Genomic DNA, 27,363 nt, shown 5'->3' on the forward strand with positions numbered 1-27,363 from the left:
TTTATTTAAAAGTAGTAAGGGAACCGACAGTAATAACAGCCAACAGTAGCAGTACTTTGACAACATCCTGTTATAATTTTTATCATTTATTTATATAGCCCTGCAATTGCACAATACAAACTGCAATTTCAATCCCCAAATTATCAGCTGTAATTTATCACAGGGACATCGGGATAGTGCCTCTTCTGCTTAAAGCTATCAGGGCACTGTTCACTTAGGCCTGCTCCAAAAATTCTTACTCATGAAATTAGCAATGTTAATGAGCAGTATTGCCCTCCTGCAATAAAAATGCATGGGAGAAACTATGCAAATATTCCCTCACAGAATTACCCCCATCCTGTTCCATCATGGCAGTAGGATTTGCATGTCTCTTCTCCCCGTGCTATGTTGCCCACATAGCATTGTGTCATAAGGCCGATTCTGGAGGCTTTTTCCACACTGCCTTACAAACATATTGCTAGGGGCTTCTCTGGCTTCAGATGCCTTTTCTTAAGAAAGATTATTGAATGTAGAGAAAGCCTGCTGCACAAGCAATATGTATTCAAGATGGCCTACCTGGTGTCAGTATAATTTCCACTCCTTCCTTCCACATGGAGCCCAGTCCCATGAAGAGTTATCACTTTGTGAAGCACCAAGTCAGTGGCACAGAAGAGTGAAGAGGGATGAGATCGGTAAGCCAAACACAATTTTCAGGCATAAATCTCAGGTCCATCATCTGGTCAGTGCCACAGTCATCTCAATGCCTTCAGTGGGCTGGCTTCCATGAGTAAAGAGGATTCATATCAGTAACAGTCTGCAGTTTCTGGGCCCCACCTACTATTTCCATATACTCTGTATTCTGGCTGTCAGCTCCTTCAATTCCAGGCTTTCCAAGGAGCAGAAGACTGATGCTGTCTGCCCCCCCCCCCCTGCAGGCCCCAGGGGTTGTGGGATGGCGTATCCTCCATATGAGTCACCAGGGCACCCCATTCTGGGTTTACTCTAGCCTTGTATACCAAAGGGTGTGGGTCTACACATGCATACAGGCTAGGGCATTTGGCATGGCAGCTTGTTCCTACCCAGGGCAATATCTGTGCGTCATCCGCCAGTGGAGCCCTCACAGTCTCTGGCCCCACAGCCCCATGGGTGGGCAGCGATAGCGTCTGTTCCAAGCCGCCTCTGAGTCACCATATTGTAGTCGGTGAGTCACTCCCCGGTCTTAGTACCCTGAAAGCACTACAGTTAACGGGCTGAGGTAGGGGGACCCGGACCCTCCCTCTCAACTGGGTCCCAACGCAGGACCCAAAGGGTAGTGGTTCCTCCCCACTACCCGGGTGGTGGGGTTGAAACTGCAACTCACAAACCCTCTTGGGGAGACTGAAGACTCCCCGTCCTGGGCCTCTTCCTACCAGTCCTAGATACTTCAATGCCTTGTCCCCAGTGGGTCTGCCACGGATCTTACCACCAAAGCCGATGTCATCTGTTCTGGGCCTTTGGTTCCTTGAATGTGAGCGCTGCTGGATCCCAGCTGGCTCCTATCGTCCAGGCTCTGTCGACTTGATCCTCCATGGGGGGGGGGGGGGGGCCCATCTCCTGGGCTGTCTGGTCAGCTTGGCCCCACCTCCCAATGGTGCCCAGCCAGGGATCCTGATGAGGTCCCCTGTACCTCCCCGCCCAGCTCTGGCCACCAAGCCTCTGGCTGTGCCTGGTCCATGCGCTCTGGAGCCGCCGCCTGTTCCGATTCCTCTGACCCCGGATGCTGTCTTCCCATGCCATTCCCTGCCCTCCATGGCTTCCTGCCGCAGCCCCTCTGGCCTGCTGCCCCGGGGTCGTGACGGGCTCACCCAGTTACACCATCCTGCAGTGGTGACAATGTTCCAAATCTATAAATTCACTGAAAAGTGAATCTGGGAGATATGAAATGTGGCAAACTGGTCTTCCTAGAACTAATCCTCTGAAATGGAGTGGGTAACAACAAAACAAGCTTCCTTGCATTACCTCAGCACATACTGCATTGATGAAAAAAAAAAAAAAAAAAAAAAAAAAAAACACCAGACAGTTCCGATTGCCCAGTCAGTCTTTAGAGTCTCTGAAAAACCAACAGTAAGGATGCCAATAAAGGTTGAGGCTAAGTGCAAATTTTAGATCTGAACTCAGATGTGAGCCTGAAATTCACATAAATATGGGGGACAAGGTGGAGTGAAGCTCAAAATGTTTCAAAGTTCAAAATTTTGACATTCTGAAATTTTGAATTTCGAAAGAAATTCTCAAATTTCCTGTACCTAGTCATACTGCTATCAGCTGTATTAGTCCGATTAGCATAATTAATGGCATTCCCAGGGATGGGAGACATACTTCTGTAGGTCTTAACCTCTCTTATTTGCTAAAAAGTTTGCGCAATAAACTCAGTGCTTGTGCAGTTCCATGATCCCAGTCCCAATTTAGTAAACCCTATTTAAAGGATTAAAATATACATATATATTGGGCAGACTGAAAAACAGACTATAATCACAAAGTAATTATTGCAGGGACCGGATAATACTACATTCTCATTGATCACCTAAAACTGTTTGCATTTCTAGCTCTTTAGCTACCACAAACAAATTACAATGCACCCTAGTAGTTAAAGAATTAACAAAGAAAAGATTTTACAGTCTTTGTACAATTCTAGAGCTCTAATATTTAACATCAGTGCTAAAGAACCATATCTTATTTATATCTGCCACCTGAGAAATGATGAGCATTAATCTTTTCCGGGCTATCAGGTGACCATTAGTATTTCCATCTCAGTTTATGATATTATTATGAGGCCCAATCCACAGTGGTGGAGAAAGAATGTTTTTTGCCAGAGTGCAAGAAAATAAGAAAGCAGGACCTGAGAGGTCACTGCATTCTATCACTTTTCAATTCCAGTTAGAAGAAAAAAAAAAAAAGAAAAAAGAAAACCTTTGAATAACCAGTCTCATTATTGCATCCTCTTTAAAAAAAACACTAATAATTAAATCAAAGTAATGTCATTTGTATTAAAAATGACATCTTTGACATTTATTTAATCATTTGCCATATGTGTGTGAAAGAGAGCGAGAGAAACTCATTTAAGTGGGAATTTTTCATCTTCTTCTTGTCCTCTCCCACAGCCAGACATTTTTCTAACAGAATTAAGACAATTTAGGTGCATTCACAACTAAGTTACTTGCTTCTCCTATTAAAAGGTTAATGCTCACTTTTTTCCTGCTACTAAAGGCAGCATAGAAACAGCAACCAGTGCAAATAAAAAAAACCACAGAAGTATTTTAGAAAACTGCATTTTTAACATTTCTCAAACATAAAAAGCAAAACAAAAGCACAAAAATGTCAAAACTAGAAATATTTCAGTGCTATTACAGAACCAGCATTAGTTGTATTGACCATAAGAAAAAAAAATAGATCACAGGTAGTTGCTACCGGTCTGCTTCAAAGAGAAGGCTGCTGTACTATCTGAATTCTTTATGGACAATCAATGCCTACAGACCAAAGTCTAGTATAACATTTCCAGTTGCTTTTAGGACTTAAGAGGGCTAGTGTGAACATTCTGGAAAGCTGGTTCTATTTTCTGGTCACTATGATAGCATTAGAGTGGTTTCACTTTGATCTAATGACAAAAATCTCCTGTAATATTATTCAATTAACAGAGTATAACTGGCATGCAAATACCTGATAGATTTTTATTGCGAGGCAGGGAGACCTAGTGGATGCGACACTGTATTAGGAATCAGGAGTCCTGAATTCTAACTCTGCAACTGACCTGAAATGTGACCTTGAGCAAATCTGTTTCTTCTCTCAACCTTGTTGTGACTGGGTCTCAATATGGGCCACACGGAGATTGTTCATTTAAGGCAAACTGCAAAGAATGGGACAGAATCCCCAAAACTGGTGGCTATTCCAATATTTGGATTTACCAACCCAGTAACAAAACAGCTTCCACGATGCTTTACTGGTTATTCAGAAGCCAAAAATATTGTTTCCTTAAAACAACCTAGCCTTGGGATTCCTCCCAGATAGCAAAGTCAAATATGATTTGAGATTACTGAAAAATCTTGATCATATAAAAAAGTTTCACAGTTCCAAAGGATGGTCCCAGGTTAGTGAATATTTCAGATCTTAGTCAATTCTTATTAACTAAACTAAAATTTATTTAAAAAGACAAGAGCAAACATTGGTTAAAAGATTGTACATACTGAGTACATTTCTGATATCAGTTCCATAATAGAGATGGTGAGTTTTGGAGTTGTGAGTGAGTCCATAGGCTTGGTTCAATGTTCAATACCAGTGTAATCAAATGAAATTGGAGACTTTGATCTTATGATTCAATGCTAAAACATATGAAGATTTGAGATGGAAGGATCAGTTCCTAAGAGTTTTTATAGAGGCTTTTGCAGCCTCTTGAAAAGCACAGTCCTTGAATGATCAATAGTCACTCAAAATTATTTCACATGAAGAAGTGGGTTTTGCTCATGATACCATATATGTTGCTCTTTGAGGCTATGTCTACACTACCAGATTATTTCAAAATAAGTTATGTCAAAATAATAACTTCTGAAATAAGCTTATTCCTCTTCACAAGCAGGAGTTATTTTGAAACAACAAGCCCATTATTTTGAATTAACAGTCTTGGTAGTGTGGATGCTCGCCTTGTTATTTTGAATATGCCCTAAGTTACCACAGGACGGCTTGTTGATATTAAAGTTACAGACTAATATGGCTCCCCCTCTGAGACCTTTTATATATAAATAACCCCAAAAAAGTCATTAATTACTAATATGTCTGGGTATGTCTACACAGCAAAGTTACTTGAAAATAACAGCAGCTATTTCAAAATAACTTTCCTAGTGTCTACACAGCCATTCCATTATTTTGAAATAGCGGAGGGCTTACTTAAAAATTGGTAACCTCATTCCATGAGGAATGGTGCCAATTTCAAAGTTGCTATTTCGAAATAAGCACTGTGTAGATGCTTATTTCGAAATAGGGGGCCTCCAACCCTTCCCAGGGTACCCTGCTGGCCGCCCTGGCCACAAGGCAACTTCTGACCAGATGCCCTGCCAGAACTGGTTCCAACCAGCCTTAAATGCGATTCAATGTCCACTCAATGTGGACGTGCTATTTCGAAATAGCAAAAAGCTATTTCTATATGCATTTTGTGTGTAGACGCGGTATTTCGAAATAAGGTATTTCGAATTAACTATTTCGAAATAATACTGTTGTGTAGACATAGCCTCTGAATCTGTTTCAACTATCCTGCCAGTGGTTTAATGCTTTTTGGCTCAGTGTCAAAGTTGGTCTCTGACCCACTCAGAGGCTATGTCTATGCTACAGTTTTTTGCAGGCAGAGAACATGCTAATAAAGCGCTCACTAGAATGGTCGTGCTGTCATTAGCATATTATCTGCCCAAGGCTTTTTGCACAAGTGGTTTTTGCGCAGAAACAAGCAGTATAGACGGATCGGTTTTGTACAAAAACTCTTTTGTGCAAGATCTGTATACCTCCTTTTTTGAGGCATGAGGATCTTGTGCAAAAGGGAGTTTGTGCAAAACGGATCCATCTACACTGCTTGTTTTTGCGCAAAAACCTCTTGTGCAAAAAGCCTCGGGCAGAGAATATGCTAATGACAGTGCGACAAATGCTAATACGTGCTTCATTAGCATACCCTATGCCCGATGCCTGCAAAACCCTGTAGTGTAGACAGACAGAATATAAACTCTTGGGACAGGTCCAGTCTAGGTGTTTCTACAGCACCTAACACAATGAACATTCAATCTCTGCTAAAGCCTTTTAGGCACTATTGCAATTTAAATAATAATCATCCCTCTCAACATTTAAGCATTACTGTGAAATCTGAGGGTAAAAATACAAACTGAATTTATAAATAAAACTTGACAAGGGACTTTTCAACAGCCAGTCAGGTTTACTCAGAGAAGACATCCATTCATTTATATATGGTGGCTGTGTCTAGACTGGCCAGTTTTTCCAGAAAATCAGCTGCTTTTCCAGAAAAAGGGGTTGCCAGCTGTCTATACTGGCTGCTTGAATTTCCGCAAAACCACTGACTTCCTACTGTAAGAAATCAGTGCTTTTTGCGGAAAAACTATGCTGCTCCCGTTCGGGCAAAAGTCCCTTTTGCGCAAAGGGGCCAGTGTATACAGCTGAGATTTGTTTTCCCACAAAAAAGCCCTGAGCGCAAAAATAGCGATAGGGGCTTTTTTTTGCGGAAAAGCGCGTCTAGATTGGCCATGGACGCTTTTCCTCAAAAAAGTGCTTTTGTGGAAAAGCATCCATGCCAATCTAGATGTGCTTTTCCGAAAATGCTTTAACGGAAAACTTTTCCGTTAAAAGCATTTCCGGAAAATCATGCCAGTCTAGACATAGCCAGCGTGTATAAACCATCATATTAGAACTATGCTGCAGACAGCTAAAACCATGAATGCAATTAAAAGAGTGATGTAAAGAGCAAGAAAAAAAAGGAAACAGAGAAAAGAGAAGAAAAAAAACTTCTGACAGAGAAGCTGAAAGATTTATTTTCTCAGCTAAAAGATTTATTTTTCTGAAGTTTCACCAGGATCTATTTTTCCTTTAATTCTTCTAACTGTAACTACTCAGCTAAGGTTACCACCACACTTGGGAATTCCTTCTGTCTGAGAAGGGCAGGATATGGCTAGTTAACTATGCATCCCATCAATGCTCCATGCAACATGCTTAGAATGAGCTGAGGTATTTCCTTCTCCCAAAGGCTGATCATGTTGCTTCTGTCTGGTTGGTGAGCAGAGATTGGCTCTAGTCTACTGCATAGATTTGGGCCACCTCTGGAATACTATTCCAGCCAGATCCTTGTCTCCTTTGAAGCTTCACTGTCAAAGTGCACATCATAATGTAATTTGACTAAAACGGATGAGGGAATAAAATTTTAATCCCCATCCCTCTTTTCCTTCACTAAGTGAGTGATACTACAGGGGAAAAAAAAATTCAGTCCAATTTATTAGAAGTATAAGGGATTCTGTCATTTGGAAAATCTCTTTCTCTCTGGTTTACTCTAGGGCTACGTCTAGACTGGCATGATTTTCCGCAAATAAGTTTTCTGTTAAAAGCATTTGCGGAAGAGAGCATCTAGATTGGAACAGATGCTTTTCTGCAAAAGCACTTTTTGCGGAAAAGCATCCGTGCCAATCTAGACATGCTTTTGCACAAAAAAGCCCCAATCGGCAGTTTTTTTGCGCAAAACAAATCTGAGCTGTCTACACTGGCCCTTTTGCGCAAAAGCTTTAGAGCAAAAGGACTTTTGCCTGAACAGGAGCAGCATAGTATTTCTGCAAGAAGCACTGATTTCTTACATGAGATCGGCAGTGTTCTTGTGGAAATTCAAGTGGCTAGTGTAGACAGCTGGCAAGTTTTTCCTGCAAAAGCAGCTGATTTTGCAGAAAAACTTGCTAGTCTAGACACAGCCTAGGGGAAGATGTACTGGAAGAGGAAAGTTCAACTAATAAATATGTACTTATTCTGCCACAGACACTTAGCATTATTTCCCTTCCTTTCATGTTCTTTCTGCATCTGAATGAATGATAAGAGAAATGCCTGTTTGTATATACATATAAAGGAAAGTTTGACTTGAATTGGTGGTTAAGAGGAACCCCAAGTATTTGAAATCTGCTGCTAACAATACTATGCTACTTCTCTAATTCAGTAAGGATAAGTCTATACAGCGGGACTATTTCAGGATACTAAAAGTATCCTGAAATAGCTACCCTGCATCTTTTGAATGTGCCCACTATTTCAAGACCTATTTCAGCATCCCTGTAACCCTAGTTCAAAAAGGGTTAAGGGATGTCTCAAAATAGTGTATTTCAAAATTTGGTGATGTGTAGATGCTCCAAATGCATCTTCAATCGAAATAAGATGCGCAGTCTGTGTAGTGCAAATTGCATATCTTATTTGAGTTTAGGGTGATGTGTAGATGCACCCCAACCATTTGAGTATGTAACTAGTGTTTTCTAACTCTGAAAAGCAACTTAATGCACACACACACACACACACACACACACACACACACACACACACAGAAAATGGCCTCAACCCTCCTGAACTTGTTCTTGGCCCAAGACTGTGAACCCAAGCCATAATCACTCACAGGAGTAGAGCTCTGGTGCTGCAGCTCATGTAAAGAAATGCAAGTAATTGATTTTTCAGTTCACTGGCCAAAATAGAAAAATAATATTGTTTTGTATCCACCTGAAAAAAGAGGTTTTAAATTTCAGTGAACTGAAATTCAGAGAAATTGAAATGAATTGTGTTGATCAATCTGGATTTACAATTTTTGACAAATGAGAATTTCATCAGAAAAAAATTTCCCCAGGTTTGTAAATATAATATTTCATATAAAGTACTTTACAAGATCTGTTGAATTTGTGGTTTTAGGCCAGTCCTTTTCACTTTCTTACTCTTTACTTCCTTTGACTACTAGGCTATGTCTACATTGGCGGTGTCTGTGAAAGATGTTCTTGCGCAAAGGTTCTAGTGCAAGAACTCTTGCACAAGAACACGTCCACACTGCCATATGTGAGATGTGCTTTTGTGCAAGAGCATCCAGGGCAGTGTGGATGCTCTCTTGTGCAAGACAGCTCTGATGGCCATTTTAGCCATAGGGCTTTCTTGTGCAAGAAACCTGTCATGCGTCCACATTGCCCTCTTTTGTAAGAGCTCTTACACTCTTTTCTAACAGGTGTAAGTCTGCTTGTGCATCTCTTGCACAAGAAGCCCTCTTACCACACTTTACAGTAAATCTTTGTGCAAGACTGAGTGGGAACTGTGGACACTCTGGAAGAACGGCCCTTCTTGCGCAATAACCCACCAGTGTAGACGTAGCCCCTAGGGGCTACATCTACACTGGCAGTTTCTTGCACAATATGGGTATGTCTATACTACCCCCCTAGTTCGAACTAGGGGGGTAATGTATGCATACCAAACTTGCTAATGAAGCCCGGGATTTGAATTTCCTGGGCTTCATTAGCATAAAGCCGGCGCCGCCATTTTTAAAAGCCGGCTAGTGCGAACCCCGTGCCGAGCGGCTACACGCAGCACGGACTAGATAGTTTGAATTAGGCTTCCTAATCCGAACTATCTGTACACCTCGTTCCACTAGGGGGGTAGTGTAGACATACCCTAACTGTTTTGCAGAAGAGTTCTTGTGCAGAAAGTCTTCCACAAGAGTGCATCTACACTGGCATGTGCTTTTGCGCAAGAGTGTCTATGGTAGTGTGGACACTCTCTTGCTCAAGAAAGCCCTGGTGGTCATTTTAGCCATAGGGGTTTCTTGCGCAAGAAATTCATGCTGCCTGTCTACACTGCCCTCTTGCACAAGAGGGCTTATTCCTCATGGGGAGAGGAATAACTCTTCCAGAAGAAGCCCTGTTTTCCAACTCTAGACTATAAATGTACTTGCGAAAGAACACGCATGGAGTGTAGACACCCAGCAAGTTTTTGCACAAGAACAGCTATTCTTGCTCAAGAAGCCGCCCGTGTAGAGGTAGCCCTATTGTTCCAGAGCCTATTGCATGAAAAGTAGAGCTGGTAAGGAATTTTTCAAAATGCTTTTCCTTTAGTATTTTCAGAGCAATTTGTCAAAACCAAAACTTTTTTGCAGAAATATATTTATTTTGTCTAAACTTCTGTCAAGAAAGATTCTCAGGTCCAGGATGGAACGCTAGTCAAAACCAAAGACACGCCCAGAATACCCAATGGTTAGGTTTCCCTCACCTAGGATATGGGAAACCCTGATGTAAAAACTCAAATCAAATTAGGGATTTTGAACCTGCGTTTCCCACCTGCTAGTTCAAGAATCGTATCATTGGATCACAGACTATTTTGCATATGGGTGGCTCTGGTATCTTATTGTGAAAATTTGCATAAAGTCAGTTTTGTTCCAAATCAGAATTAAATTAAATTTTGAAACCTCAGAATTATTATTCCAGACACCCTAACGCAAGTGTGGAAGAAAACATTGTCCTCACTCTGTGTTTGTAAGCAACAAGTAGCCAGAGGCAGTTTTATTACGAGCTGCAGCAAGGGGGAAAAACTGGTTGGGGGGGGGGGGGGAAGGGACAGGAACCCCCCGAGGAAGATCTTCAAATACAAGCAATTTATATACTGCACATTAGATAGAACAACAAGTCTCCTTCCCATTACAAACACCAATGTCTAACAATTATTTTAGTTCCACCCAGATGCTCCTTATCTCAAGGTCCCTGCCAGAGTCAGCATTCTATCCTTATCTCCGTATGGAGGCGAGAGGTGAAGGCAGCATCTTATTACAGCTCTCGCATTGTCAGGCCACAAATTTAGCCTGACTCTTGCTACTGACAAACTAAGATGGCTGCACACAAATTCCCTTATTCCCTTTTCCGTGCTTCCGCACAAGTTATACTCAATTTTATTTTGTAATACAAGGGACATTTCTATCACAGGACTATGTAAGATATAGATATGTATTAAATCAGAGAGAGAGAGAGAGAGGGAGAGGAGGGGGGTGGCTGTCTAACAGTAGTGGGAAAATAATTAATATTGCATTATGGATTGATTCTAGCCAGATCTTAAGTAGACCTAAGTGTGATAACACTGTGCACCATAAACTGTATTCTCCAGACAAATCAGCAATAAACCGAGCCAGGGGCTGGTTTATGTGTATGTCCAGCCTCAATAATAAACAACCTGTTTTGCATTTTAGACCCAAGTTCCATCTTTTCTATAATATGGGACATCACATGTTGGATGGAAAGTACTTATAGAGAAGGATCCCCTGGGTACATCTATACTGTATGCTTATTTCAGAATAAACTATTCCAAAATAGCTTATTTCAAAATAGCATGTCTCCTCTGCAGAGAAGCCTCAGAATTAATCTGAAGCAGGCTTCCCCAAGTAGGTGTGCTATCTCAAATTTAGAGCTCCAGGAGGTACTGGGGAGGAACAACTTAGAATGGACCCGGTGAGGGGCTATTTCGAAACAGCAGCAGTGGAGCATCTATAAAATAGCTATTTCGGAATAGGCATTATTCCTCATAGAATGAGCTTTACAGACATCAGAATAAACCATCTGTTATTTCAAAATTTCAGAGTAACGGAATAGTTGTGTAGATGCTCGCTTTGTTATTTCGAAATAACACTAGTTCTCGAAATAACAGTGCAGTGTAGGTGCACCAAAAATGGCCACCTGTTTGCTTGTGTAGCTCTGCAGCATTTTTACTACTGAAATATTTGATCATTGCCTTGAAGTTTCAGCTTCTGGAGTCAGGTGATTATATGAGACGATCAACACTCAAGGTCATGGAGAAAATATTGAGAATCTGAATTACAAAGGCTCAGAAACCAGAAGGCAAAAAGAAAAAGAAAAAGAAAAATTTTTAGTCTCAAACTTGAGAGAGTCACCTGACATGAATTCTGAACATTCAGGGATGGTTCTACTGCAGAGAAATGCAGTATTACCACCCCTGGACTTTAAAAGTCATAGGAAAAAAGCCTCCAAGATTGCCAAATTTGCTTGAGACTAAAACAATCCCCCTCACTGTTTCAGGTCTGATTCTGGTGCTAAACTTTTCCTCTGAAGACATCCTATTCCCTCATGAAAGCTCAGCCTGAAAAATATGCACAGTGCAAACACAAATGTGGATGTGGCTCCTTATCTCCCCTATGACACTTTCCTCTTTCAGCTCCACAGACTTTACCTAGGAAGAGGACAGCCCTTCATTTATGCTAGCACATTCTATTCCTCCTGAATCTACTACCCAAGTGGAGTCAAGCTCTACTCAACCACTTCGGTCAGGCTCCAGAAGTCTCTCTTAGGTGGCCCTTGTCTTCTCACTCAATGGCTCCAGCACTTCCTCTTGTCTCTGTTCTTCTGAGGATGGACTACCAGAGTAGTCCCTTCTGGCCCTGCTCTCCCACCATCAATAACTGCACTGTGCTGAAGGGGTGAGGCCGCTGCTGCCAAACTTGGCCTATAGGATGAACTTTGACCAGCTCTCCTATGCCTTACCTGCTCTAAGGCTCTAATAAAAGTGGAGCAAATAACTGACTGTTTTGGTTCATTGGAAATTTAAAAAAAAAAACTGAAAGCTCCAACAAATTCAGTGAATTGAAAAAAAAAATTCATTTTGGATCAACTGAAAAGTTTTATTCTGAGAAAATTCAATCAGAAAAGAAAGAGATGGAACTACCACCCTCAATTACAGCAGTTAGAGACCTGAGCTGGGATATAGGTTCCCTCTTTGCCTTATACAGATCAGGGCTTTGAAACTGAGCCTCCTACATTACAAGAGCACACCCTGACCAGGGCACGATGAGATAGCCTGGTGGGGGACTCCTTTCTTCATCTCTACTACTGAGCCTGTTTTAGTATGTTTAGAATACTTGACTACTCCTTGGAGCAGGGTCATGAAATGGAGTTCCTGTCTGTCAGGTGCACACCCTAACCACAAAGCTATTGAATCACTCTAACTTTTGTTAAAATAGTCAGTCACTGGGCACACGGTGGAATAGCTTCAACAGGCAGAGAGAAGTGAACCATATTCTTTCATATTGCAGGCGAGTTCCTTAACCTCTGGGCTAAAGGTCAAAGAAGGGAGGCAGAACAGAGATCAAGCACTTCTTCCTCTTTCGAAGGCTTAGGTGCTATTCACAAATTGCCACAACTATTCAGTAAATTCATTACCAAATTGGCAAACAGTTTTGAATCAACCCACGTTCAATTTTTTAACAAATAAAACTACTAAAACCCTAAAAAATACCCTCACTATCCAGAACACACAGGGATGCAGGAAGCTTCTGCAGGATACTCAAGCAGAACTCCTGAGCTGCCTGGAGCTCTTTGCAAGTACATTAGTTCAAGAACTCCTCCTAAACAGTAAGAGCTATGGCTGCCAAATTTTGTATGCAGCTTCCTCTCATCCTAACTTAAAGCAAGGTCAGGGTTTCATTGTACCAGGAAAATGGGAAAAGCTATACAGCAGAGTGACCACTTGGGGCAGATGTACCACCAAGGCTATGTCTAGACTGCAAGCCTCTTTTGAAAGAGAGCATCTAGACTGCACGCAGAACTTTCGAAAAAGCGGCTTGCTTTTTCGAAAGAAAGCAGCAAGTGAGTCTGGATGCTCTTTCTAAAAAGCTCTGTTTGCATTCAAGAACGCCTTTTTTCAAAAGAGCACTTTCAAAAAAAGGTGTTCCTCATGAAATGAGGTTTACTGCCGTCGAAAGAAAAGCCACGTTCTTTTGCTTTAATTTCGAAAGAACGCAGCTGCAGTCTAGACGCAGGTGAAGTTTTTTCGAAAAAAGGCTACTTTTTTCAGAAAAACCCCTGAGTCTGGACACAGCCCAAGAGAGTGGCCATCTGGGGCCAGGGCTCACCATGTTGCTATCTTAGGGCATGTCTACACTGCAGCATTATTTCAAAATAACAAAGTGCATGTCTCCACAGCAAGCTGTTTTTCTGAAATAATTGAGATGGCGGACTTCTTACTCTGACTTTTATAACCCTCATTTCATAAGGAGGAAGGGAAGTCAAAGGAAGAGTGTTCAGCCTTCAACTTCCTGCTGTGTAGACAGCGCTAAAAGCTAATTAAGCTATGCAATTGATGTAGCTGAAGTTGCGTATCTTAATTCGACTTTTTCCCTGCAGCATAGACATGCCCTTACAGACCTGGCAAGTAACCTCCTCTGCCCCAAACCCTTTCTCCCACTGGCCCCATCACCCATTCCCAGCTTCTGACAAACAGAACTAGGGATACCAAACCATCCATTTATGACTACCTAAGAGCTAAGCAAGAAATTTAGGCTCGAGTACACATATTCTGTAATAAAAATTAGGCACCATTGTTGTGTTATTTAGTTCATGTTGTCCTTAGGGAATTTTTCTAAGGAAACAAGTGTTACTTCAGTTACACTATCATTCATTCATTATAAAGAATCCCTAAAGTGACATATTAGATCCACTTCCATGTCAATATCTTGCAAAAACAAGGAGAGATCTAAGCATGTTCTAGGAAATAGAAAGACTCTCATGGGGTATGTCTACACTACAGCATTAATTCAAAATATCTTATTTCGAAATAACGCATCTACACACAAAGTGCAATTCAGAAAAGGATTGGGATATCATACAGGAAGATCTGGATGATCTTGTAAATTGGAGTGATAGCAATAGGATGAAGTTTAATAGTGAGAAAGTCAGGTTATGCATTTAGCGATTAATAACAGGAATTTTAGTTATAAGCTGGGGGCACATCAGTTGGAAGTAATGGAAGAAGAGAAGGACCTCAGAGTCCTGATTGATCACAGGATGATTATGAGCTGCCATTGTGACATGGCTGTGAAAAAGGCTAATACAGTCTTGGGATGCATTAGGCAAGGTATTTCCAGTAGAAATAAGGAGGTTTAGTGCTGTAATACAAGGCATTGTGAGACCTCATTTGGAATACTATATACAGTTCTGGTCTCCCATGTTTAAGAAGGATGAATTCAAACTGGAACAGGTACAAAGAAGGGCCACCAGGATGATCCGAGGAATAGAAAACCTGTCTTATGAAAGGAGACTCAAGGAGCTTGGCTTGTTTACATTAACCAGAAGAAGGCTGAGGGGAGACATGATTGCTCTCTTTAAATATATTAGAGGGATAAATACCAGGGAGGGAGAGGAATTATTTAAGCTTAATACCAATGTGGACACAAGAACAAATCAATATAAACTGGCTATTAGGTCTTTTGTTCCCGCTACTTTCCTTGGAAGGCTGTTCCAGAACTTCACTCCTCTAATTGTTAGAAACCTTCATTTAATTTCAAGTCTAAACTTCCTATCTGGCTTCAAGATTAAGCTAGATGGGTTTATGAAGGGGATGGTTTGATGGGATAACATGATCCTGGCAACTAATTGACCTTTCGCTATCGGTGGTAAATAGGCCAATGGTGGGATGATAGGAGTTACAAATAGAGAACTTTTTCCTGGGTGTCTGGCTGGTGAGTCTTGCCCACATGCTCAGGCTTCAGCTGATCGCTGTATTTGGGGTCGGGAAGGAATTTTCCTCCAGGGTAGATTGGCAGAGGCCCTGGAGGTTTTTCACCTTCCTCTCTAGCATAGGGCATGGATCACTTGCTGGAGGATTCTCTGTATCTATTTGAGGACTTCAGTATCTGAGATATAGGTGAGAGGATTATTCTAGGAAAGGGTGGATGAGATTCTATGGCCTGCATTGTGCAGGAGGTCAGGACTAGATGATCATAATGATCCCTTTTGACTTCAAAGTCTATGAGAAGAGAGAGTGGGAGAGGGGAGGGGGAAAACCTGGGAGGAGGGAGCTGGAAGGGAGAAGCAAGGGGAAAAAGGGGGAGGGGAAGTTCAGGGCCTCGCCAGACCAACTTGATTTTCATGCAAACCTGCTCCTGGGTTTTCATGTGGCCTTTGGTAGCCAGGCTGGCAACTATTCTGCCATAGATGGCCACCATTTCTCCATCTAGTGCAGAGATCATGGATGTTGGGGGCATCCACCCCAAACCTGAATAAGGTCCATGATCTCCACCCTGGACCATGGAGGCACCTGCCTTCTCCAGGTCCTGGAAGGCTCCTGGAAACTGGCAGGCTGCTCCTGGGGAACGGTGGATGGCTGGCTGCCAGTGGCTTGCTGGCTCATGTTTTGGGGCCGCTGGGTCAGGGACAGTGATTGCTGGCTTTGGGCTGGCAGTTGCTTTAATATATATGTATATTGTATGCCAGAAGCCAACAATATTGCTATGAAAGGTAGACGGAAGTTTTGTTGAACATGTTCGTTATCACATGAAAGGTGAGGTGACCACAAAAGGTAAGAATCACTGCATAGCCTGTAACTTATATTAGCTGAAGATCTGGTCCTGCCCTTTTAATTGATTTCTGAGAGCGATTCAGCTGTGCCAGTTCTAGTTCCAAATGATGACAGATGAGAGAATCTGCAAAATTACATTGTCCATTAAGGAAAGAAGCAAAGTTACTTGGAGAGATTTTTTAAAATGCTTTTACAACATAGCTCCAACGAAGATCTTTTACTTGTTTACATGGATGCAGTGAGTAAAAGTGTGTCACATATTTTGAAAAAAATCAATATTTTCTACAAAACAAGAGATAACTTATAATGTATTTGTTTTGGCCTATGTCAATGCCTGTTCACAGGGTGCACAATGCAGGATAAGCTGTTAAACTAGAACATGTAGGACAAATATTATCTGCAGCACAGAAGATGCCAACTACATGGTTGGTTCTTGCCTTACTGAAAGCCTCAAATCTTGTTTATACAGAACATGTTAAATGCAGGAGGGCACCTATTTGCTAGTAAAACTATTTCAAAAATCTGACTCTTAAAAATCATTGGGCTATATTTCATCCATTTAATCTCTCCTGCAAAAGACATTAACTGAAAACCCAATGGATTGGTAGTCACTGGGTGGTAAGGGAATGCCTGTGGATTCTGGAATCTTGTTAGAGTGCCTGAATTCATATCAAAGCAATCCACGTTTGTCAGATATATCACAAGCACTGAAGTGTACTGAAACTTGATTACTTTTCTTTTAAACTCTGGTAAGACAGTCCTTTTTAGCACACTTTGAAAAATCCCCTAGACACAGTCTTTAGAACAGGACCATAGAAAATTGCTCAAGCTGGAAATATTTACAACATTAAACTTTATTTTTTTTCTGGAAGCTAAACTAAATTGGGCAGAGAAAGAGTCTTATGGGCACCTTATGCATTTTTGTCTTAGAGATTTCCTTGTCAACATCCATGAAACTTTCCACAAGCAGTCTAACTTAAAAAATTATGCAAAGAAAAACATGACTTGACCCTTAATTCAGTAAGTCTTTCATTAGTGTTGTTCCCTATCATTTTCATACCACCTTCCGTTCCTTGAGAACATACAGTGTTAAATTTAGACCTGATGTATGTAGATACAATTACACTGAAGTACATGTTTTGGTGGGAAAAAAATAACCCTAAACCTTAAAAATATCCCTACAGTCACTAAAAGTTAGATGGACACATTACAGACAGAATTGTCCACATATACCACATGTTGTAACCATAAAATCTCCTCTTTCAATAGCTGTACACTAGTCCTATGCTAGCAATTTATGTATCAGAGTAGGCTTTTTCCAGGTTCAAAAAGACTTGTGGAGGCAAGGCCGGATTAACTCTTCTGTGGACCTGGGGTTACTAGATTTTGTGGAGCCCCCCCCAGGCTATGGAGTGGGACCAGAATAAGGGATTCAAAGTGTGGGAGGGAGCTGTGGGTTGAGGCGGGAGGTCAAGTGTGGGAGGGAGTGAAGGCTCCACTGGGGTGGGGGTGGGCTCTGGGTTGGGACTGGGAATGAGGTGTTTGGGGTGCAGAAGGCTACTCCAGGCTGCGGTCAAAGGGTTGGGTGTGAGGGAGGGTTGTTCAGTATATGGAGGTGGGGTATTAGTGTGGGGGTCTGGGTAGCAGTGAGGGGAGTTAGGGACTTAGGGTATGTCTACACTGCCACCCTAGTTCAAACTAGGGTGGTTAATGTAGTCAATCATTTGAACTTGCAAATGAAGCCCGGGATATTTAAATCCTGGGCTTCATTTGCAAGTTCGAATGACTACATTAGCCACCCTAGCTTGAACTAGGGTGGCTAGTGTAGACATACCCTTAGAGTGCAGGAGGGGGCTCAAGGCTAGGGTAGGAGGTTAGGATGCTGGGGGCATGTCCCCTTTTGGGAGAGGGAAGCAGATGGCCCAGTGCAACCCATATTGCTCTGCAGTCACCTGTGGGCACCATCCACTGCAGCTTCCTCTGGCTGGGAGTCACCCAGGTGGGAGCCTGAACGGTGAGGGCGGCACTGGGATGGAGCTTTCCCTGGTGTTCCAGCCCAGCAGGGGGGGTGGCTGTGTGTGGAGGGACAGAAAATATGCAGGGGCTTTAGAGACTGAAGTGGACGACTCCAGTGCTCAGGGCACCCCGCTAAAAGAACATTTGCTGGCCTAAAGTTCTTTTGGTGTGTCCCTCCTCAGTCCATGGCCCCGGGCCCCTTAAAGCCCCTTTCTTAATCCAGTCCTGGAAGGGGGGTTTTCACTGTCATTTCCCACAAATTTATCTGTTTTCATTATCTGCACTTGGAACTATTTCACCTTTTAAATACATGTAAATGCAGAACTACAGATATGTAATATGTTTTATAGCTTTATGTGGAAGCAGTGTAGAAATGAAATCCTTTAGGGGGTTCTGAAACAGTTGCCTACATAATAAGGACCAAAGTACAGGCAGTCCCCAGGTTATGTACAAGATAGGGACTGTAGGTTTGTTCTTAAGTTGAATTTGTATGTAAGTCGGAACTGGTACATATTGTAGGGGAAACTCTAGCCAAACATTTCTCCAGAGCTCAGTTTTATTCTCCCACACCTCACTTCCCTCAGTCCTTTATTCTCAAGCTGAGGTGTCTGCTGAGAAAAGCCGCTCCATGTCTCCCTGGTCTGCTGGGGAGAGGGGGGGAAGGCACTAGCTTCGTGTCTCCCTGGTCTGCTGGGGGGGAAGCAGCTAGTGCGGGGTTGCCTCACCCCGTTTGTAAGTAGGGATCCCATGTAAGTCGGATCCATGTAACCTGGGGACTGCCTGTACTTGACTCTTCGTTGTGGAGGAAAAATCAGAGTTTTAACATTAGCCCCACACAAATTATTTTTCACAGCTGTGCCAAGAATTTTAACATGGGGGAAACTGACAATATTCAGTATCACTCAACCTGACACCTACCATTGAAATCAACAGGATTTTTCCCTGTGTAAGAATGGAATCCCTGTGAGGTGACCTAAGGGCTATAATAGAAAATTACTGGCTCACAGTCTACTCAAGAAACAGGACTATGTAGCACTTTAAAGACTAACAAGATGGTTTATTAAGGTGATGAGCTTTTGTGGGCCAGACCCACTTCCTCAGATCAAATAGTGGAAGAAAATTGTCACAACCATATATACCAAAGGATACAATTACAAAAAATGAACACATATGAAAAGGACAAATCAAATTTCAGAACAGAAGGGAGATGGGGAGGGAAGGTAAATGTCTTTGAGCTAATGATATTAGAGGTGATAGTTAGGGAAGCTATCTTGCCATTTCAACCAGAAAGGACATTGTCTCAACAACTTGATTACCTGCATCCTGCTTCAAAGACCTTTTAAGACTACACTTGAAAGAGAATCCTCTGAACTATCATTCATGCTTAAATTTCGACACTTTACAGCTAAGCTTAAACAAAGACATCAATTCTCTTACCCATTACAAAGATAGCTTCCCCAATTATCACCTCTAATATCATTAGCTCACAGACATTTACCTTCCCCCTTGCATCCCCTTCTGTTCTGAAATTTGATTTGTCCTTTTCATATGTGTTCATTTTTTGTAATTGTATCCTTTGGTATATATGGTTGACAATTTTCTTCCACTATTTGATCTGAGGAACTGGGTCTGGCCCACGAAAGCTCATCACCTAATAAAGGCTAACAAGATGGTTTAAAGTGCTACATAATCCTGTTTTTTGTTTCAGCTACACCAGACTAACATGGCTACATTTTTATCACTAATCTACTCAAGGTTTTTCTTGAGCACAGCTGTGCCAAGATCTTGCATTCAAATCTAAAATGACCAAATATTCACATGGCTCCAAATCTCATTACAAACTTGAAACACAACCCAGGCTGGTCAAAACAAGTGCATGAAATCTTCATGCTCCCCAGTAAATCCCAGGTTCTGCCATTCCCTCCCGCAAAAGCAACCATGTATAAGTTTTCATTAAGATAATCATAAGAAATTCATGTCGTTCCATTCTTTCAGTTGTTTTGATGATGTCAAACTCATTTGTGAGAACCCACAACTAACAAAACAAAAAGAACATAAAAATTGCCATAGTGGATCAGACTAGTCCAGCAAGCGTGATGCCTGCCACTGTAGATCACAGGGTATCAGATGTCTCAGAGAAAGGTAAAAGTAATCAGGCAATAGGCAGCAGTGGATAAACTGTTCCCAGGAAAAATTCTCTAATGCTTCCCAAACTATGGCATCATGCCCCCTTTTTGATTTTTGAAAAACCCTCACACCTCCCCCACCCAAAAAATAGCAGCAAAACTTGTTGACTGGGGCAGCAAAACTTGGAGGGGGGGGGGGGGGGAGGAAGAAGAGGCTGCCCCTGGAATTTCTTCATGCCCCTCAGTTTGGGAACCCTCAGTAGTCAGACATTTTAAAATGAGGGATATGGGATCTTTCAGAAAAGGCTTTATTTTCCGAAAGATCCGTGTCTAGACTGGTGCTTTTTTTCAGCAAAGCTCCGAGCCAGAAAAAAGCAGCAGCCATTTTTATGCTAATGAAGCAGGGGAGATTTAAATCCCCGCTTCATTTGCAATTGTGATATGTCTAATTTGCATCCCTTTTATGGAAAAGGGATGCAGTCTAGACACAGCCACAATGTTGTAGGTGGGAGAGGCCAGCCAGCAGCCGGGGGGATTGGATTAGCAGGAGCTGTGCTGGTGGACATCCAGCCCTGTTAATCCCATGGGCTGCCTCAGCTGGAGGGAAAGAGGTGGAGCGGGGGCAGAGCAAGGGCAGGAAAGAGGCAGGGAGATGGCAGAGCAGCAATAGGGAGAGACAGGGTTTTCCTTCCCTATCACATAGACCCTGTCCACCTTCACCAGTCACCTCTGGTAATGACATAGTTTGTTTGTTCACTACGCTGTTCCTTATGCATCCAGAGGGAATACAAATAATTCAGAAACAAGTAAGGCGCATATGCAATTCAAATTATTCTCTCCACAGTATATTACTTTCCATTTATCAACACTGAATTTCATCTCCTATTGTGTTGCCTATCCATCTAGCTTGGTGACCTTTGAAATTCCTCACAGACTTCTCTGAAGTTGGCTAACCTTAAATCATTTCAATGATCTGAAGATTTTGCAACCATACTGCTCAACGTTTTTTCCCCCGGATCATTAAAAGATTTAAAACCTCTAGTCACAACAGGGAACTTTGACTGATCTGATGTTAACCTTCTGCCATGGTGAAAGCTGACCATTTATTCTCACTCTGTTTTCTATCTTAGCCTACTTTGCCCCTTACAGCAGGACTTCTTGTGGCTCTGCATGAGATTGTGTGAATGCATAAATACCAGTGACAAACAATTGAACTACTGTAAAATTTTAAGAACAAGTTTTCAAACTATTAAGAGACCATTTTAAAACTGTTGTGCAGGTTAAATCTTATACTAGGGGCCCACGTCGCCAATAATGACTATAAACAACTCCCACTGAAGTCACTGGAAGGCCCACATACCTGATAGATTTTCAGGCCCTGGGACTGTACACTACAACTGGTGAATTAAGAAAGCACTGGTATAGGAGCAAGGTAAAATAATCAGGGCATTGGAAGGAATGCACTTAGGCTGTGTTAGACTGCATCCCTTTTCCGTAAAAGGGATGCAAATTAGACACATAGCAATTGCAAATGAAGCAGGGGGATTTAAATCCCCCTGCTTCATTTGCATAAACATGGCTGCCGAAAGATCCCTTATTCCTCTTAAAATAAGGATTTAAATCCCTGCTTCATTTGCAATTGTGATGTGTCTAATTTGCATCCCTTTTACGGAAAAGGGATGCAGTCTAGACACAGAGTATTGTGCAATGGATGAGATAAGAAAGAGCAGAAAGGCAGAGTGGAACCGGCGAAACAACAGAGATAGAGGGGAAATACCAAGGGAAAAATAAATAAATAAAATAATAATAATAATATAAACACACTCGTCAAATACTGCTCCGAGATGCATTTGTGGTTCCCAGTGATTTCAACAGAATGATGAGATTCATCAACCAACAGAATCTGACTTGAAGAGAATTCTGATAGAACAGAAAATGGAGAGTGGGGAGAGAATAGAAGGAAAAGAGGAAGAGAACTAAATAAAATATATGACACAGAATAACTGGAGGTGATGGGAAAAGAGAGAATAGGCAAGGATGCCTATTTGTAGAAGAGAGAACATTGCTGATGTAAGCAGGGGCTGAACTGCTGCTTGCTATCAGCCAGCTAAAAGGAGGGGTGGGTGTGCCCACTACAAGGCTGTGTCTAGACTGGCAAGTTTTTACGCAAAATCATCTTCTTTTGCGGAAAAACTTGCCAGCTGTCTACACTGGCCGCTTGAATTTCCGCAAGAACACTGATGATCTCATGTAAGATTGTCAGTGTTCTTGCGGAAATACTGTGCTGCTCCTGTTCGGGCAAAAGCCCTCTTGCACAAATCATTTGCGCAAAAGGGCCAGTGTAGACAGCACAGTGCTGTTTTCCACAAAAAAGTCCTGATGGCTAAAATGGCGATCGAGGCTTTTTTGCGGAAAAGTGTCTGTGGCCAATCTAGACACGCTTTTCTGAAAATTCTTTTAACGGAAATCTTTTCCATTAAAAGCATTTGCGGAAAATCATGCCAGTGTAGACGTAGCACAATTCTTTAGCTCTGCAAGGTAATTAACTGTTAACTGTCGATACGTAAATACAGCTCAGGAGAGAGTCCGAGGTGTGGCTATGTAAATCCCATTCAGCCAGGGCTGATGGAAGGTCAGTGTTGGAATAGAATGTGGAGAATTGTATATAATTTGGGACTGTTGTGGGGGTCACTAATCATGCTACCCCTAAATGTGGGAACTGTAAAACATGCCACCAGTGCTTGCAGGAGACACACCACCATCATGGTAAGAGGTCTCGGAAGAACAAGCCTTCCCCCTTCCAGAGTTGAGTGAACTGAGCTGGGGGGAAGGGTTAAAGGACTTGAGTCAGCTGGCTTCACACCTGCCAGGTGTGAGCTATAAGACTGGTCCAGCCTGCATCTTTCCCCTTTGTTTTAAGGACAGACCTAAAGCAGACTCCCTGGCTGTGTCTAGACTGGCAAGATTTTCCACAAAATCATCTGCAAAAATGGCGATCGGGGCTTTTTTGCGGAAAACCGCGTCTAGATTGGCCACAGACGCTCTTCCACAAAAAGTGCTTTTGTGGAAAAGCGTCCTGCCAATCTAGACACGCTTTTCTGAAAATGCTTTTAACGGAAAACTTTCCCATTAAAAGCATTTCCGGAAAATCATGCCAGTGTAGACATAGCACCTGAGGAGTCTTTTCTTTTGCTAGTCCAGTGATAGCTGGATTCATTTGCCAGTACAGCTGGTGGCTAAAGAATTGAAATCACTGAGAGCTGAAATCACTAGTTTGGCTGAGAGCCAGGCCTATTGCAGCCAGTGAAGTGGGGCGACCAGCGGCATGGCGTGGAGCAGCCACCAGCGGCGTGGAGCGGCAGCGTTTTGTATAAGGTGCCCCCTATCTATTCCCCCACCCCCATTTCTACCCAGGTTGGGAGGTGAAACCCTGCGGGTGAACTTTGGGACTCTGGGTGGCACGGACAGAGACTTTTGGGGTGTTGGACTCTTTGGACTTTGGGCGATTCTTGGCTGGGGGAGAGGGGCTTGGCTCATGTTTGGGTTATGAACTCTGTTTGTGATGTTTTCCCCAAGTTAATGCCGTATGACTTCTCTCTGTTTCATTAAATGTTTCTTTTCTACACTCAGACTCAGTGCTTGCGAGTGGGGAAGCATTGCCTCTCAGAGGCGCCCAGGGTGCGTGAATTTCCCAGATTACTGGGTGGGGGCTGGAGCCAGTTCTATGTGAGATGGACCCCAAGATATTGAACCCAGCCCTGGTTACTGCCAGGCCTAGCCATCAGAAGGGTTACACTAGTATGGATGATTTAGTATTTAGATATGTGACTTAGTATACCAATAAAGTAGCACATGAGTAATCCTAATAAGAATTAATACTTTCTCCTTCTCTTTTTCCCCATCCTAACATTCTCTGAAATGCATAGAAAATCCAGTCTTTGGAGCATTTTAAAATGAGGATTAATTTGAGTTCTAGACACTAGAGCTATGAAAAATGATCTGTTTTTCCTACTTAATGAGCATTCAAATTAGAAAAATGCTATTATATAAATATTGAAAACTTTTATCCATTTTCCAAACAATTGTTTGGGGACATAGAACATGATGGTATTCTTATCTGTAAGGCAAAACTGTAAATTTGACTCCTGCCAAAATTCACATTTTGCAGAGATATATATTTGCTTTTGTATTTTTTGACCAAAGATTTAAAAAAGTGTCCCAAAATCAGAAATTTCAGTTCAATGAAAAAAATTTGAAGAACAATTTCTAAGGCTTTTTTTTTTAAAATAATTACAATAATACAGTACTGGGTTCTCTCTTCAGCTAGTATTAACTGGTGTAGCACCTTTAAGAATCAGTGGAGCTACATTGATTTATACCAACAGAGAGAGTACCTTATTGTTATTTCCCTGCTAATGAGTTGTGGATAAAATCCTGACTTTCCTAAAAATCTTATAGTCATTATCCAAAATATCTCAAAGCAATTTATATATGTTAATTCAGTTCCATTGTGAAACAGTATAGATAAATATTATTCCCATGTCTTGACTTGTTCAATAACAACCTCTTGGATTGTATGTACTATCATTGTATGTGAAGTTATGAAGTAGCACCATATGTTGTTACGGACATATGTTGTGAGGCTGACAACACCAACAGCTAGCCTTTCAGTTATAACAAAGGAGTAGCCATCAATAGCAAGACAGTTGTTAATGGCTCATCAACACTCAATCCAATGTTCCAACTGCTTTTAGAGAAAGCACATCCTCAATAGAGATGGTTTGACCCCCACATCACAAGCAAGGATCTTTCTAGCAGCTGGACATGACACCATCACTTGCCTCCCCCCCCCCCCCCCCCCCCCCACACACACACACACCTGGAGGAAAGTCTGGGGGAGAAGGATTTTGAACTGGGGCAGAAAGGTCCTAGTCTGGAAAGGGAGTATTGAAGAGCTGTAAACTGTTGTACCATCTATTGGCACGAGAAGAGATGATTGATTCAACTCTTGCTTAGATTAAAAATTTAGAAAGCGTATTTATTTTTTTTTTAAGGTAACCGGCTCTGACCTTTATACCTACAATTTATAAATCATTTACAATCTCTTTCCTCTCTGTAGTTAATAATCTTATGTTAATGTTTTATCCTTAACAGTGAGTTTGCCTTCAGAGTTGGGAAATCTGCTCAGGTTACCCAGGCTGGTGCTTGCCCACTTTCCTATTAAAAAGTTGTAAGTTAGCATACACTGGTCACACTTGTGATGAGCGCATAATGGTACAATTCTGGGGCACATAGAGGGAAATGGATGGAAGTGTTGGAGCCTTTATTGATGGTTCCTCATTCACTGGAAAACAATTCATATGACTCAGTTGGGGGTGTCCCTGCCTGCCAGAAGTGTGTTGCTTGACACAGCATCACGCTATGAGAAGCAACCCAAGTTTGGGTGTTTGGAAGGTTTATTAGTCCCACAGTCTACGTTGCTTCCAGAAATCCTGTCACACATACAGAAACTGTTAATCTTATTCTAGAATATCAACTTCTCTGATCTGAAGTTGTATTAACTTCTTTACTGAATGCCACTGCAGTATACATTCCTTAGAGAAGACTATAACAGTTAAAACTTTCAAAATCAACCTTGTCCCATTTCAAGGAGAGAGAGCACAGTCAAACTAATCATGTTCCTAGGATTCAAGAGTTTCTGGCAAGCAAGAACCATAGCCACTGAGCAGCTCCGGAAACATAATTGGTGCAGGAACAAAGGCTATATTTAGTTCAGACGTATGATAGCATAAAAGAGTTAATGCTGGAACTTCAGAGAGGCTATTATGAATCTAAAAAATGTCACAACTTCTTTACAATCTGTGAAACAGTGCCGTCCTTTTCCTTCTAAGACATCATTATGCTTCAATGGATATCACAGGCTTGAAAGTAATGGAATTAGATCAACATCACAGTTCTTTTCAGCAAACTTTGCTTTTCACCTCTGAGAAATTAATCTTTTTATGAGATACTTCTTTAAATACAGCCGCCTTCTTGCTGAAAGTTTTCATTTCACATGTATATGTGTTGCATGCGGGAAGATATGGAAAGGCATCAAAATACCTTTTTAATAAAAGATGCAAGTTTCTAGTTTAGGTTTAACATTTCTGAAGCAGCCTTACAAGAACTAAATTGCAGAAGGAGTCTTTGACTCTGGCGCATATATATATATATGGATAAAAGGTTTATTTGCCTTTAAGTGAGCTCCAGAATGTCACAGAGATGCTTCTTTGACATGGTCCTTAGTAAAGTCAAAGAAAGAGAGGGAAAATAACCCCAACATGGCATCATCTTTTCTTTTCCATTCGGTATTTTCTCTAATGAAGGCTAAAAATTTCAAAAGATTTGTACCAATGAATTAGATACTTGAACCTGCAGTCTCTGGCACACATGATACTTATGCCTACTAACCATTTTCTAAGGAGAGCACAGCTGGGGCTTGACAGAGTTATGCCTGCCAAAAAATTTACGCCTAGCAGGAGGGGTAGGTTAGAGAGGTGAAGTATAAAATGCTCTCTCCAGAAAATAGGATTTTCAAAGGACACAATAGTGCTTGCAGCTCCAAAAATCTGTGCCATGATTCGTGCCTCATAATGGTGCCACCAGGTACTAACTGCACATCAACTTCACAAGACCAGACATTTTACGCTGCAGTCAGAGGAAAACAAAATGTAACAGGCATTCACTGGCTACTCAGTCCTGTTGCAACAATAAACACTTACCAGTTTAGGAAAGATGGAGAGAACAAGAGGAAAAGCAGAACTAGGAAATCCATTGCTTCTGAAGATGCCAGAGAGCCTGCCCCCACCTTCACTACAGGACATGAGTTACCGGCTTCTAGCTTCCAGGCAATCAATATTCAAGAGCACACATGAGACAACCAAAGATTTTCTGAACCCCATGTAAAGAGTTACACTAGGACCTAGAAAGACAAACACACTTACCTCTACAATAGTAAGTACTCAGACTGATTGGGGAAAAGGACACACCACTGTAAGGGCACTCCACTCTGAAAACCTTCTGAGAGGCTTATTAAGCCAGGCATAATCACTCCCATATTTATTACCTGATACCTATTACCTGTTGATTTACAGATGATAAACATCTTATTTGGGGGGGGGGGGGGGAGGGAAGGGGAAGGTTCTCTCACCAGCTGCTAAAGAATGAGGCTATGTTACTTGCTCCTGTCATTCCCGCTGACTGGTTTTCAACAGCAGCCTTTTCTAACACTGTCCTCATAAGAAAAAAAGGCAAATGACTATTATTAGATGAAAGCTGAGTTCCTCCTTTACATTTTGCCTAACCCAGGAAGACCCATGGCTGCAGGCTTCTCAGA

The 27,363-nt window shown here is 41.9% G+C and overlaps 1 long non-coding RNA gene across 1 annotated transcript; it reads right to left on the reverse strand.

The window, feature by feature from the left end:
• On the reverse strand, positions 1-27,038 carry LOC142827686 (uncharacterized). Its single transcript, XR_012902397.1, has 3 exons — positions 26,972-27,038; positions 1,442-1,837; positions 1-757 (listed from the first exon to the last, which is right to left on the reverse strand). It is a non-coding gene; the product is annotated as an uncharacterized LOC142827686 (long non-coding RNA).
• Between the last annotated feature and the right edge of the window lie 325 nt (positions 27,039-27,363).

Source organism: Pelodiscus sinensis, chromosome 3 (genome assembly GCF_049634645.1).
Source record: "Pelodiscus sinensis isolate JC-2024 chromosome 3, ASM4963464v1, whole genome shotgun sequence".
NCBI lineage: Eukaryota > Metazoa > Chordata > Testudines > Trionychidae > Pelodiscus > Pelodiscus sinensis.